This window comes from Microtus pennsylvanicus, chromosome 2, assembly GCF_037038515.1.
Source record: "Microtus pennsylvanicus isolate mMicPen1 chromosome 2, mMicPen1.hap1, whole genome shotgun sequence".
Taxonomy (NCBI): Eukaryota; Metazoa; Chordata; class Mammalia; order Rodentia; family Cricetidae; genus Microtus; species Microtus pennsylvanicus.
The window spans coordinates 90,814,198-90,829,903 of NC_134580.1; the positions used below are offsets into that span (position 1 = coordinate 90,814,198).

Here is a 15,706-nt window from a genome sequence, read left to right on the forward strand (position 1 = left end):
GACCGAAGGATGAGATCCTGTCTCCATGAATCTTCAGACTCCACACTCCAAGCTCCTGTCTCTTTCCCCTTTATCTTTCTCTCTCCACCCAGCTATATTGCTCCTGTCTCCACCTTCCTAGAGCTGGGATTCAAGGCCTGTGATTCCAAGGGCCAGGATCACCTTTGTGTGAACTCTGTTCCTCCTTTAGACAGATTCAATTTCGTATAGCCCAGGGTGGCCCTGAACTCACAGAGATATGTCTGCCTCTGTTTGGGATTAAAGGTGTGTGCCACCACTCCCTGGCCTGTGTGGCTGACTAGTATCTGCTTTGCCCTCTGCTCTTCAGTCAAACTTTATTTATTAAAACACAAATAATATACTACTATAAATGTCAGGATGGGAGCAAGAAGGTAGAATCACATCCTGAAGCTTAAAAATCACAGCTAAAAATTATCATGATATCTAATATAAAAATGAACTTAATATATAATATCAAATATTTTGAATGTTTCTTCATATTTACATTAGTAAATATTTATGAACTTTGTGTTAGTAATCAGAAGTATTAACACAGGTAAAATAGCTTGGAGACTGCACAGAATCGTTTTCCTCTATGCAGTTGTTGTGTGTGTCTTCCTAACTTCTCTATCCTCCTTCTGGATCTGGATTGGATTCTGTGACTGGGAATTTCCGCTTCTTATGTTTGGCCATGCTCTTTGGATATGGGATGAGGCCCTCTTATCTGAGTACAAAGTGTGTCTGAACGTGGTTACAGTAGGCACCATATGGTCTTCCCATACCACATTAGGTAGCTTCTTTTATGACTTGTAATATTATTCATCAGTGCTTCATATGACATTTTTTGCCCTTAGTTATTTCGTCTCTTAGTAATGAAGTTACCTATATTAATAATTCATTCCTATATCAAAATTTATAACTAGCATAATGTAATAGGAAAGTCATAATCCAGGAGCTGATAGTAATTGTTATCATTTATAATATGGCTGTTTGAAAATATTTTATTAGTTGTTTGAGAATTTCACATGTTTTGATTCACCTACCCTCTTCCAGCTCTTCCCATATCCAACTCCTCTTCCCTTCCCACCCAACTTTAGATCTCTTTTCTTCCCTATCAAAGCCATTTTGTGCTGCCCTAATATTCTAGAGTATGGTCAACTAACCGGGGACTGCACTATTAGAGAAAACTGCCCCTTCCTCTCCCAGCATCTAACGATGGCCCATTTCTGCTCTGCTATGTGCCCACCTCCTCTCTCCATGCTGGTTTGGGCTTGTGCAGATCATGTGTATCCTGTCCTAACACTGTGAGTTCAGAAGATCAGCCGCCATGCTGGGCCAGAAGACACTGTTTTCTTGTAGTCATCTACAGCCTCTGGTTCTCACATTCTTCCCAACTCCAGAATTATCCCTGAGCTTTTGGAGAGGAGCGTGCAGTATGTCTGTTCTATTTAAGGCTGAACATTATACAATCTCTTATTCTCTGCACCGTGGCCAATTGTGGGTCTCTCTGTTAGTCACCATCTACTGAAAATAGAAGCTTCTGAGATGAGGGTTGAGAAATACGTTGATATGGGTATAATCTTAAGCCATTGGAAACTGGTTTAATACTGTGTCCATTTAGCAGAATAATGGTAGTTTCTATGATCTATGGTCTGTCTAGCCACAGGTTCTTGGTCTAATAATAGCATCAGGGATAGGCTTCATGTTGTGGAATGGTCTTAGATCTAGTCAGAAAGTGGTTAGTTACTCCCATGACATTCATGCCACTACTGTACCAGTGGGCAGTTCTTGCCAGGCCAGTCATACTTGTAACTGACAGGATTCATATCTGGGTATGAGTGATGATTGCTTTTCTCTTCTTGTAGCATGCATGGCACCTCCTGGCACTGTGAACTAGCTAATAGTGATTGAAATGAATTAATAAAAAATGGTGCAGATCCCCGAATAGCTGCAGTGGCAGATACCCTGCAGGTCCCTGAGCTGCGGCAGGCAGCAGGCCATGTAGTGGCAGGCAGGGAGTAGAGGATCCTGAGAGCAGTCAGTCCTAGGCAGGGACAGCACACGAGACCATGCCAAGCAGGTCATTGAAGGCGGCTGGTCCCTGGCAGCAAGCCACATGGCAGTGGCAGGCAAGAGACAGATAGATAGGCACACCATGCAGAATGAGATTGGACATTTAATTAGTGGGTTATAGAGGGGGAAAGGAGAAGAGGAGAAGAGCAGAGGCAGAGAGAGAGGGAGAGAGGGAGAGTGATGGAAGCTGCCCCTTCGGGAGGGAGATGGAAAAGGAAGAGACTCAGGCTACAAACAGGAAGGAAGATCTGCCTGCCTCAGTGGACAGGGGAGGGAGTGGGCGTGGCTTGTATCTTAAAGAGACAGGACAGACCATTACAGTGATGAAGCTTCCAAGTCAGTATCAGCTTGGTCTCTCTATATTCTGTGTGACTCATACATGTGATGGCAATAGTGTCTTACCACCACACTCGAGAGGATAACCAAGAACATGAGCGATATCCTGTTATATTTGAGGGTGGGATTTCAATGACCAGCAACTCCAAAAGAAGCAATCCACTCCTGAGACAGGACTTTTTATTTGTTAGTCTCTGGTATGTAGTAGGAATACTGTCCCATTTTATGGCTAATTCTTTTTATGTGTCTAGATATATTTTAGGATACAGTAGTAGGTTTCATTACAACTCTTTTGAAGTCTTTGGTGTTATTTCTCCCTCCCAGTATTATTCTTCTTTGCCCTCCACCAATTTATCCCATTTCGTTCCATAATTCCCTTATAACCCTTTATACCAGTGCATTCTCTCTCCTCTCTCTCTTGAAAATCTCTCTCTGTTAGTAATTTCCTGACCTTTCTGGGTGTTTCCAAAATGAAACACACATATCTGACAATTCAAAGTTAGTATCCACAAATGAGAGAAAACATGTGACATTCGTCTTTCTGTACCTGGGATACCTCTTTCAGAATAATTGCTTTTAGCTCCATCTAATTATCTGTGAATTTCATAATTTCATTTTTGTTAATAGCTGTAAATATTCTACTGTATATGTATACCACATTGTCATTATCTCTCCCTGACCATTGTGAGTGAGCAAGTGTCTCTGCCGTAGATAGAATCCTTTCAGTATGTGCCCGAGAGTGGTGTGCCGGGGTCATGTGGTAGATCTAGATTCAGTTCTTTTGAGGAACCTCCACCTTGACTTTCACAGTTCCTTCGCTAGTTTTTACTCCCCTCAGTGAGTTCCCTTTCCCCATATCCGTACTAGCACTTGTCATCATCTTTTTTAAAATTTTAAAACATTTTTAGCCACTTATTTTTCCTTTTGCAAATTTTCTGTTTAGTACCATACCCCATTTTTAATTGTGTTGTTTAATTTTTGAGTTTTTGAAATGCATTCTAGATACTAACCCTCTGTTTTATGTATAGCTATTAAAGACTTTTTCCACATTCTGTAGGCTTCCTTTTCTCTCAAATGATGGTGTCCTTTGCTGAACAGGAATGTTTTAGCTTCATGAAGTCCCATGCATTAATTGTTGGTCTTAATGGCTGCAATATTGACATGTTGCTCAGAAGGTCCTTTCCTGCCTCAATCAGTCATTAAGTATTTCCTGCTTTTCTGTCTATCAGATTCAGGTTATCAGGTCTTATGTTGAGGTCCTTGATCCATTTGGAATTGAGTTTTGTGCAGGGTGAGCAAACCAGTTTGAGCAACACCATTTGTTGAAGATGCTTTTCTCTTTCCAGTGTGTACTGTTGACTTCCTTGTTAAAAAAAAAAACAGTAGGTAGCTGTAGGCATGTGGGTTCTCAGTTTTGTCTCATTGGTCAAAATGGCTGTTGTTATACCACTACCATGCTATTTTTCTATATATTTTTTCTATATATATTTTTCTGTAATCAGCTTGGAATCTGGGATGGTGACACCTCCAGCAGTTTGTTGCTGTTGTTTTGGCTGTCCTGAATCTTTTTTATTTCTGTATGAAATTTAACAATGCTTTTTCAAGCCAGGCAGTGATGGCACACACCTTTAATCCCAACACTCGAGAGGCAGAGGCAGGTGGATCTCTGTGAGTTCGAGGCCAACATGGTCTACAAGAGCTAGTTTTAGGACAGGCTCCAAAGCTGCTCCAAAGCTACAGAGAAACTGTGTCTCAACCCCCACCCCCCAAAAAGAATGCTTTTTCAATTTCTGTAGAGAATTGTATTGGAATTTTTGGTGGGGATTGCAATCAAAAGATTGCTTTTGAAAGGATGGCCATGTTCACAGTCTCCATCAAATCCATGGAGATGGGAGGTCTTTCCATCTTCTGGTAGCGTCAGTTTCTTTTCTCAGTATCTTCAATGTTTTCATTGTACGAATCTTTTACTTCCTTGGCTAGATTTATTCCAGGATATTTTTAAGGGCTTTGTGGTTTCTTTGGTTTCTTTCTTGTTCTGTCATCAAACTAGTTTTCAAAGTTTACGTTCTGTATGTGTTAGCCAGACCATTGAACCCAACATAGCTTTGGCTTCTTTATGCATTCCCTACTGATACGACAGGATTATTATGGGAACCAAAGAAAATATATGAAAACAGTTTTCAAGTGGGTGTTATTATTTAATATAAAATACTACCACTGTTTTCAGTTTCTTATGTTGAGTTTTGCTGTCTATCATATCCATATTCTAATAACTGCTAAGGGTAACAACCATTGCTGTTATTTCTGTTCAAAAGTTTGTTATATTTTATTCCAGAACTGCCATGATGTATATATTTATATAAGTGAATAGGCTGATTAGACATTACACAGATTGATATGGTACCTAAAGAAATAATATCGCATCTCTCTGAAAGCTAACATGAATTACTTAGACAAGTCAGCAAAACTTTATTTAGATAAACAGTAAATGAGAGATCTATGACAGAGAGGGGTAATGTTATGAAGTTTTAAAAGGATACAAATATTGTTCCACTCGTGCCATCAATGAAAATTGGAAATGATAGGCATATGCCTGCCAAATAGTTATGATTCAGGTAAGAATAAAATGATAGTAAATGCAATCAGCAAAGTTGAATGGCTTCTATCAAATGATTGATGAATAGTAAACATTTATAGGTTTATACACTTGAACTGTTCGTGTACAAGCACATGCTGTAACTGGGGAGGTCAGAGGACGACCACCTCTGTGGGGGTTCCGGGAATAAACTTAGGTCTTCGTTCTTGGCAGCAATTACCTTACTCCACTGGGTCATCTCACCAGCCCTGTAAATAGTGTTTTACAGCCTCGGCTTTCACAGTTCTTAACTTAAATATCAGTCCTGATAGCAATGGATGGAAATCTTATTTTTTCAGTTTTTAAGGTTTTACCCTAAAACAGAAACTGTCCTTAAAACCATATGCCAGGATTCTCCAAGTTAACCAAAGTCTTCCATTGGGCAGTTTTCAAGTTTGGTCCTTCAGCTTTTTCCCAGAAACACTGGAATAGCATTAGTAACATCTGTGGCTGCTTTGGGTGGCTTTCTATTTAAGCTGCATGAACCGTCATCTCTGAAGCGTGTCATGAGCTCATACCGTCTGGTGACTGGGGAACAGGGCTGCTGAAAGACTAATGAACACAAAAAATATTACAAGTAACAAAACTGAGCCCTTATTTTAGACTTGTGAATGCTGTGAATGAAGACCACGGTCTGTTTATCAAACTCTAAGGTGATCCTACCACTCAGGAGGCTGATGCAGGAGGCTGTAAGGCAAGCCTGGGCTTCATAGTGAGTGTGTCTCTGTCCTGTCGCACCAATCCCCACTATCACCAAAGAACACCCCAAGCAAAAATCATCACCATTAGCTATTACTTTTTGAATTGTGACAAAGTGTAACATAGAATCTTACTCCACTTTTACATTTATTTATTTTTGTCTTTCGGATAGACTCTCATCATGTGTAGCCCAAGCTTCTTCAGTCTTGAGATTCTCCTTCCTCAGATTCTAGAATTATAGGCATGTGGTCTGCCACTCCCAGCTCAGTTTTTAAATGTACAGTTCAATTGTATTAAGTGTATCTGCATTTTTCTACAAAAGAGCTTAGAAATGCTTGCATTGCATAAGTCATTGTACACTTTCCACTCTCCTTCCCTCCACCCCAGTAACCATCATTCCTGTTTCTGAGTGAGTGCTTCAGAGCTTGAGACAAATGGACTCATACAACGCTTGCCTGTTGTGTTCACGTGACGGACGTATTCCATTTAGCATGTTGTAAGATTCATCCGTTCTCTAGTTTGTGTGAACATCGGCACAGTGGCTGCACCTTAATCTACTGCTGTCTCAGTCAGCCAATTGTGACTCCGAGGTTACAGACCTGTTTCTTTAGCAGCAGCCTGTCCACTTAGGCCACAACCTGGAGAGAATTCTAATTCCGCAGGCACCAGCCCTGTCGCTGCCACTAAAGGTAGCTTTAAATCTCCATAATTCTAATTATGAATAAGACTCAAGATTCTTCAAGATTCAAAGGCTGGGGTGAGAACCTATGAGCTCAGAGAGGCTGAGGAGCCACTGCCTAACTTTCTCCTTGCTGGCCCCTAGGGAAGACCTGTGCTTCCGCTTCCCCAAACCAGAAAAGGCTGCACCATTCCAAATCCCACCCTACTATTTCCTGTGACTTTGTCTCTCCCGGATGTCCTCTGAGGTTCTATAATTACTCTCTGTCAACTAGTTGTTAACTCGACCTCCTGACTGAAGGTTAATTTTATTTAATTAACACAAATGAAAACTTGGGGCTCATAGTGTAGTGGAATATTCAACAAGTTTGTATCCAAATTACCTTCTGTTTCAAGACCAAATATTTAATTGTACATATATAATACATTTAGTTTATACATTCAGCAATGGACATTTGAATTGCTTCTCATGAAATGAATTTGAATTCTTAATGTTTTTAGTAGTTGCTGTATTTTTTTTTAGCTCACATTTAACAAGAGATCCATGCCTCTAACTGTTCATTGCATAGACTCCCCTACCTCGCTGCCCTGGGAAATGACTGAAGACTGGCCTCTTGAGCTAGGGCACTTGCCCTTTTCCGGTCTTCTGTGGTCCTCACATCCAGCTCTGATGATGATGTGGTACTCATCATCCTCACTACTTTCTGACCTGATTCAGGGTGCCATTTTCTTTTCTTGGTTCATCATAGCCTTCTAACCAATACTTCCTATGCCTCCATACTTATGATTCAGTCTGTTCTCGATAACAACTCTAGCATCCTGTGGCTTCTTGTCGTACTCAAAGTAACCCGGAAGTCCTGACTGTCCTAGAAGGCCTCATGTGGGCCATGCTCTTTCTTCACTGCCTACACTCGTCTCTTCTACCACACTGTCACTCCCTGCCTATGCTGTTGATAACCTGATTTACTTTTCTTTTTGCCACAAGATGATATCAGATCCTCTGGAACCAGAGTGATAGGCAGTTGTGAGCCTACCATTATGGATGCTAAGATCTGAACCCAGGTCCTTTGTAAGAGCAGCAAGCACCCTTAACATCTGAGACATCTCTCCAACCCTCTATTTCTGTCCTTATTCCCTTTACAATCCAACTGCCAACCATGCATGTTATGTGGCCTCTTAAAACCTTCCAGTTTCTCCAGATCATGTTTAGAATAAAAGTAATATTGTCATGGTCTTCTTGAACTTGGGTATGACTGCCTCCGAATTTTCTGACTTTTTTTTTTTTAACACTATGCTGCTCACTACACTTAGCACATTACAAGTTCCCATAGGTAGCAAGCGCATTCCCATTTTTTGTTTTTGTTTTTGTTTTTCATGACAGGGTTTCTCTGTGGCTTTGGAGCCTGTCCTGGAACTAGTTCTTGTAGACCAAGCTGGCCTCGAATTGACAGAAATTGGCCTACCTCTGCTTCTTGAGTGCTGGGATTAAAGGCGTGCGCCATCACTGCCCTGTTGCTATAAGGCCTTTCTGTAGCCATTCCTCTATTTCAAACAATCATTTTTAAAGATTTTATTTTTATTATTTTAATTGTGTATCTTATTGTATACACCTTGCCTAGTTAGTCACCCTTTGCTAGTCACCATCTACTACAGATAGAAGTTTCTATGGGTATAATCTTAAGTCATTAGGAGCTGGTTTAATACTGTGTCCATTTAACAGAATAATAATAGTAGCTTCTGTGGTCTATGACCTGTCTAGACATGGGTTCTTGGTTCAATAATGGTGTCAGGTGTAGGCTTCATTTTGGGGAGCTGCCTTAGAACTAGTCAGAATGGGGTTGGTTACCCCTATGATGCTCACACCACTATTTCCTGTCAGACCTATCCTTATTTTAACAGCCAGGATTCACACTGGGTTATGATTGATGATTACCTTTTTTTCCTGGTAGCATGTATGGTACCTCCTTGCACTATGAGAACTAGCCAGAGGGATGAAGTTTCTACCAGCTTGATTTTGATTTCCCCATGTTCTATGACTCAAATATGCAATATATTCAGCAATACTGTCTGACTCATCAAGTTCTGGAGGGTAACCAAAATCAGAGTAAATAGCCTGTACTGTTGGGGGCTTTATGGCACTCCACTAGTCAGAAACTCCAAAGGAAGAAACTCATTCCTGAGACTGGGCTTTTATTTGTTAGTGGCATCGTTGTCCAGTTACAGGGTGTCTCCATTTTTAACTTATTTTATATATGTGTCTAGATATATTTTAGAAGGTTTCTACTGTAGTAGGTTTCCGTATGACTTTTTTGAAAGGTCTTTAGTGTTATGTATCCCTTCCCTACTCCTTCTTCTAACCTCCTCTCTCCTGTCCTCTACTTTCTCCCCTTCCTGTTCTACAATTCCCTTTTGCCCCCTGTGCCAGGTCTTACCTTAATGGTTACATCCTCAGAAAGGCTTGCCCAGTTAACTCAGCATAGCCTCTCTAGTTACCCTTCTTTACATCACACTTACACGCTAAAATTACAAACTTTCTTTTTCAGTGATGAGGATTGAACTAAAAGTATCTAAATTATTAATTTTCTTTTATTTATCTCCACATATGTGCATGAGGACAGGAACTTTTTATCTTTTGGAAGGTAGGCCTTTTGCACCATTTAGGCAAGTGGCAAATTTGAAAGAGAATTTCCTACAGGAAATGAACTCTAGTGACATAAATGATAAGAAAACAAAAATAACCTTGTTGTTGATAGGGCAAGGCTTTACTTGTCAGGGTAGATTGTTGTTTTTTGTTTTTTTTTTTTCAAAAGGCCCTACCTTAGCTAAAAGAGGAAAGGAAGGTACAGAAGAAGAGTGAGCAGAGGTCATTGGTGTGTTTTACAGAAAGAAGCTGTCCCCAAGGCATAAAGTACAAATCAAAGCATCAGGTTCTGATGTAGATGCTTACACAAATTGCACAGAAGCTCTAGCAGAGATGACCGCTGAAAGTGGCTACACAGCACAGACAGCACAGCCCTGCACAGGAAGAAGATGCCAACTGGGGCTCCTGTAGGACATCAGAGGATGGCTGGCCCTTCTAGGGGCTAATATACCGAATGACTAAGTTAAAACCAGTGGTCATTTGCCATTCCAAACATCTTCTGGCCCTTACAAATTATGCTAGGTGTATCCTGCTTGTACTCTGAAAACGAAACTAAAACCAGAATGGTATGGCAGTGTATTTGTTTCAGCTTAGTTTACTGAATATTTTCAGCCCACTGCTGAGACCTAATCCTAAGGGGACAAAAACAGTTTCCTTTCAAGCTAACAATTATGTTACTGATCACCTAAGAACTCTGATGGAGATGGTCAAGATTAAAATAGTTTTCATGCCTTCTTAACACAATATCCATTTTGCAGCTTATAGATCAAAGAATAACTCTTGACTTTCAAGTCTTCTTAAGAAATATATTTCTTACCATAGTAATGATTTTGCAGAGTGATTTTTCTGAGATTTCTGAGCCAGGTAAATAGAAAGCCCTTTTAGAATATTTATGGCCCATGGGGGATTAATCTATCATCACTAACAGGAGAGTTGAAAGTAGTTGGTTCCTGCCCTCATGTTTGAGGTTTGAAACCTAAGTGAGGAAGTAGCCAGTTATGGAAACAGCAAGAAAGTAAGGATTAGAAGTAGAGTCAGAGAGCATGTCTGTTTGATAAAACTTTAATGAATAATGGATTGCTTTCTTACGGGTAAGCAAGAGTGGTTTCTTGAAATAATACCCACTCATAATTTGAACACTGTTCAAATGATGACAGATAAATATACCACAAATGTAGTAGAGCAGTGGTAAGACATCTGTGTTATTGTAGCATTGATCACAGTGGCCAAGCTCTAGAGTCAGCCTACATACCTGTCAGCAAATGAGGATAAGGAAAATGTGGTTTATATGACACACAGTGGACACAGTGAAGAACTAGATTATACCATTTGCAGAAAATGGGTATAACTGGAGATCATCTTGTTAAGCAGAATAAGCCAGATTTAGACAAATAGTACAGTTTCTCTCCCGTATGTGGGACTGTAGCATGAATTCAGATTGGTCTTAATAACAAAAACCTGGAGTCAGATATTAGGGAGTGAAAGTTGAAAGATCAGTCATCCACTAGAGTTCTTACCTCTGTAAAATCCTCAGCGAAAAGGGCTGAGCGCCTGTCTCCTCCCCTCTTATATTCTCCCTGCCCAGCCATATCACTTTCTTGCTTTGGGAGCTCCTTCCCTTCCTTCAGACAATAGCCTTTAAGATACCAGCCCACTTGGACGTGGTCTCTTATATTATAAATGCAGCTGTAAAGCCTGCACTCACTCTCTTGCTTCCAGCTCTCATTGACAACTGCAGACTGACTGTTTCTTCTTCCCCGAATTCTTGTTGCCCTGCCTCTACTTCCTTCCACCTATACTTCCTGCCTGGCTGTTGACCAATCAGCATTTATTTAAAATACAAGTGACAGGGTACAGATAGATCATTGTCCCACAGCACTCCCCCCTTTAAAAAAAAAACCAAAAAACAAGAACTCTGAATCAAATCTACTTTGTTTAGCTTTTCTCCTGACCATTATCTATAAGAATTTGTAACTAACATTCTAAACCAAGGCAAACATTCATAATCCATTTTTTTTTTTGGAATGTGGGCATAGTTTTCTAGGCCACTTCCTGCTGATTGGTTGTGCTGATAATCTTATGGGGACCTAAAGAAAATTTAAAATTATGATCAAGTCCTGACTGGAGTATTCTGTGAGGCTTGATCATCTCAGGTAGCAGTCTTGAATCTGTTCTGGATGTAGAACTCAGACATCTGGGCCATTTGCTCCTATCGGAGATTCTTCAGGGGGTCTTCCTTGATCAAACCTGATTTTTCTTAGCCCAGAATGAATCCACAGCCTCTCAGTTTCTATGGAAACAAAAACAAAACCTCTTCTCTGAAGTAACTTATTTTTGACTTAAATTTTTAAGTCAAAGCATATATATATATATATATATATATATATATATATATATATATATATATATGATTAATCCAGTAACATTTATAATCAAATGTCTTTTAGCAGCTTTTGCTCCTTCCTCAGCCATCAAACAATTTAACAACAACACAATAATATACAGTATTCAGACTCTCTGTGTATTTTTCATCTTTATGTGGCTTATTTTTATTTTTAATTTTTGGCTTTTTGAGACAGGGTCTCTCTACGTATATTTGGCTGCCCTGGAATTCACTCTGTAGACTGTTGTCCTTGAGCTTGTAGAGATACACCTGCCTCTTCTCTCAAGTGTTGGGATTAAAGGTGTGTACCACCACACCCTACTCCTTCCTTCCTCCCTTTCTTATTTTAAGGACTTTGTCCTTTTTCTTTTCTACATATATTTTTAAACATACTGTAAACTGTTTAGAGGCTTTTTTTTGTCTGAAACTATTTTTACTATAACTCTCTTTCTGACCACATGAGTCTTTAATTTGTTAAACCATATGGCTAGGATTAAAGCCATGGCTTTGACGGCTGGATCCAGCCCATTCCTTAGCTTTTTTCTGAGAGTCTAGCCTCATGGCAGAGGTACTGGCTGGAGCCATGTTTATTGCCATGACTCTATGGCATTTCAAGGTCCCTGCCACCACCAAAAAGCATGTGGTCAGCTTTTCATCAACACCATTTAAGTGTTTCATGGCATGACCTCTTAAAAGAGCTGCAAGGTTTTGCAGCTAAAGCTGAGTTCAGAAGCCTCTCTTAAATGAGGGCACTCGCCTCTAGCAAACAGAGCCTACCCAAGAAAGTGCTGCAATCAAGAAACTGTGCTTAACTCTGTTATTTTATGTCTAGTATTTCTTTCAAGCTCTCTTAGGCTTTATGTGGATGCAGTTGTCTACAACAATGGTCCTTACCCTGTCATTTATATTTTAAATAAATGCTGATTGGCCAGTAGCCAGGCAGGAAGTATAGATGGGGCCACTAGGCAGGAAGTAGAGGCGGGGCAATGAGAATTTAGGGAAGAAAAAACAGTCAGTCTGCAGTTGTCAATGAGAGCTGGAAGCAAGAGAGCGAGTGCAGGCTTTACAGCTGTGTTTATAATATAGGAGACCATGTCCAAGTGGGCTGGTATTTTAAAGGCTATTGGCTGAAGAAATGGAAGAAGCTCCCACAACACTTCTAATCTCCACCTTTGTAGTGCTGGGATTAAAGGTGTGAGCTTTGTTTTCCATTCAAACTGGTTAAATTTCATATAGCCCCGTGTGGCCTTGAATTCCTGATCTTCCTGCTGGGATTAAAGATGTGTGCCACCACTGCCTGGCCTCTATGGTTAACTAGTGGTTGGCTCCACCCTCTGATCTTTAGGCAAGCTTTATTTGTTATAATACAAACAAAATATCACCACATGGGATCTAGATTTTTTTTAAGACATGAAGTAGAAAGTGGATTACTGGGGCCAGTAATTAAAGAGCCAATGGGGGGGGGCAGGGGTGAAGGAAGAACATTGATCATAGGAGAATGTGATCAAACAAATATCGCACACATATATGAGTTTGATCATGGGAGAATGTGATCAAATAAATACCACACACGTGAGAAAACATATTTTTTATAATTAATAAACACTACTGAAAAGATTAAAAAATAAGGCATTCATGGCGTTTGAGAGGATTGACTCCAATTTGGAAAGTTCTACAAATTTAGTGCTATCAAATAATCACCAACTGTGGTAGCATGCTCATATTAGCAGCACTTTGGAGTCTGAGAATGAGGAAGTATTCTGAGTTTCAGACCTCTGTTGGCTACCAAGTGAGACTTTGTTTCCCCAAATAAAACAACAGCCGTGCTGTCAAAAAGCGTCACATGCTCCTGAGACTTTTTGTGAAGGATCAATCATCACAGATTCCTTGTGTCTTGCTGTTGACAGCTGCCATCACCCTCCACCCTGCCTGTGGCACCCTGATAAATGGCAGCCATCAACACTAGGCAAGATCTTCCACCAGGAAGAGATTGTAGCTTCTGAAAGGCTCAGATGATCATTAGCGTTCTTTAGCAATAGAGTATTCTGTAATTCAAGTGTGTATATTGTTTAAGGAAGAATATAATGCAACTGCACATTTCATAGAAACTACAGTGTGTTATAAACACAGGTTTCGTAGAAGTAAAAATTATATGACGTACTTTATTGCTGTGGTCTGGAACCAGCTTATAACTGGTAGTAAAGAAATTCTTGACAGAATATTAGAAAATAGTTATTGCATGGTAATAATAAAATAGCAAGGCTCCTCAGAAGGAAAAAAACTGTAGAAATGAGCACTGCTCATGGACATTTTTCTCTCTGCTGTTAACGGTGCATGACAGATTAAATTCTCATCTTTAAAGATTTCTTTTTATATATTTTTATGTAATATATTTGATCATATTATTCTGTCTCCCAAGTCCTCCCAGATCCTCTGTACCTATTTGTTTTTTCTCCCTCCTCTCCATCCCTTCTTCTCTCTCTCTCTCTCTCAAAAAAGAAAAAGAAAAAAAAACCTAAAAGACAAAACATGAAAAACCAAAGACCACATGTGTATGCACAGACACACAAAACAAAGCATGGAGTCTGATTGGTGTTTGTGGGCTACTGCTGAGCATGAGGCCTGCCCAAGGGTTTGGTTGCTCTACCTACCCAGTGTCACTCCATTGGAGAACATTGATTTTTCCTCTCCCAGCATGTGTCAGTTGCAGGTCCCACCTCCCCTTCTCATTGCTGGAATTCTGTCTGGTGAAATTTGTACAGGTCTTGTGCATGTTTTATTTAGATGAGAAGATCCATTTTTGAAACACTAGAGATTGTTTTGCTGATGAATTGGCCCATTTGTCATTGAACTGGCAAACCTGAAATTTCTCTTTTCCAAAATCAAATTAAGGAAGAAAATTCTCTGAAAATGTAGCTAAAATAAAAATGACCATTTAGCATTTAAAACTTTAATTGTGGAAATAAGGTGCCTACTTTGTCTTCCTTGATGACAGTATATGGGGATATTGTAGTGTAGAGGAGAGCCCAGAACTCCATGGAGATGTTTGTTATTATTGCTTACGGTAGTACTGGAGAGCCAACCCACTCTCTACCACTAGCTATGGCCCTACCCCTGGGATCTTTACTTTAAAGTGTTATATTTAATTATATATGGCATGCTTATGAAACTTGGAGAATATTATTTGAATTTTGTGTAAAAATATTAATAATGTGATATTTTTAAAATGTGATTCTTATGGTAAAAAAAACCCACTGCTACTTCTATAGAGCTTATTGCTGACACAATAATTGGAGAAAATAAAATCTTCACTTAGAAATTAGTAAAATTAAAGATGTAATTTTTTTCTAATTGTTCACAGAACCATGGTCTAAATTTATTTTTATTCTTCAGATCCTTGCAAGAAACCAGATGTAATTCTCAGCATCTCAGGAGACTTAGCCTATGAGGAAAGTGGAGCTTAGGGCTGTTTCCATATTTAGCTCTTAATGCTTTTCAAGCCCTTAAACTAAGCAAGTGGTTGATGGTTAAGTAGTGACTGTCAATCTCTCTTGCATTAGGAATCTGGCTCGTTGTCACCACTTTCAGATTATCAATGAAACAGGCTTTTATCAAAGCTAGCTTAGTCACTTCATCTTCAGTTCACAGTGGAGTATTCTGTCAGTAATGAACGCTGTGGTTATGCCTTGCCTTTGAGTTGTGGCAGAGAATGTGACTGTGTCACAGGTCCTGACAGGTTACACCTCTGTTTTATGAACTGCCATTGCCTGATCAGATGTGTGTGATGATTTTTAGTTACTTTTTATTGTTTAATACATTTGCAACACAAGGTTTACCTTTTTAGTCAGTTTTGAGTGTGTATTTTCTGGCAATTGTTATCTACAGTGCTTCCCTGCCCTTACTCCTAATTTTCCAAATTTCACATCACCACAAAACAGCACCTCTGATCATTTAGCAATAAATATTCATTCTTCATTCAGCCATTCCCATTGGCCACTTATTTTTTTGTCTCTATAAATTTGCTTGTGACCAATATGTCATATAAATGTAATCATATAACACATATCTTTTGTGTCTGCCTTTCCCCTCATTAACATAGTGTTTTAAAGTTTCATCTGTGTTTTAACAGAGCATGGATCAGAATCCCATTCTTTTCATAGCCACATAATACTCCATCCCATATGGGTACCACATTTCAGGTACTCATTCATCTGCTGAAGGACAACTTGGACTGTTTTTGCCTTTGACTCTTGTGAATAAT

The 15,706-nt window shown here is 39.6% G+C and overlaps 1 protein-coding gene across 3 annotated transcripts in view; it reads left to right on the forward strand.

Moving 5' to 3' along the window:
* Slc12a6 (solute carrier family 12 member 6) overlaps positions 1–15,706 on the forward strand; it is a 90,775-nt gene that overhangs the window by 32,573 nt on the left and 42,496 nt on the right. The window lies entirely within an intron of this gene.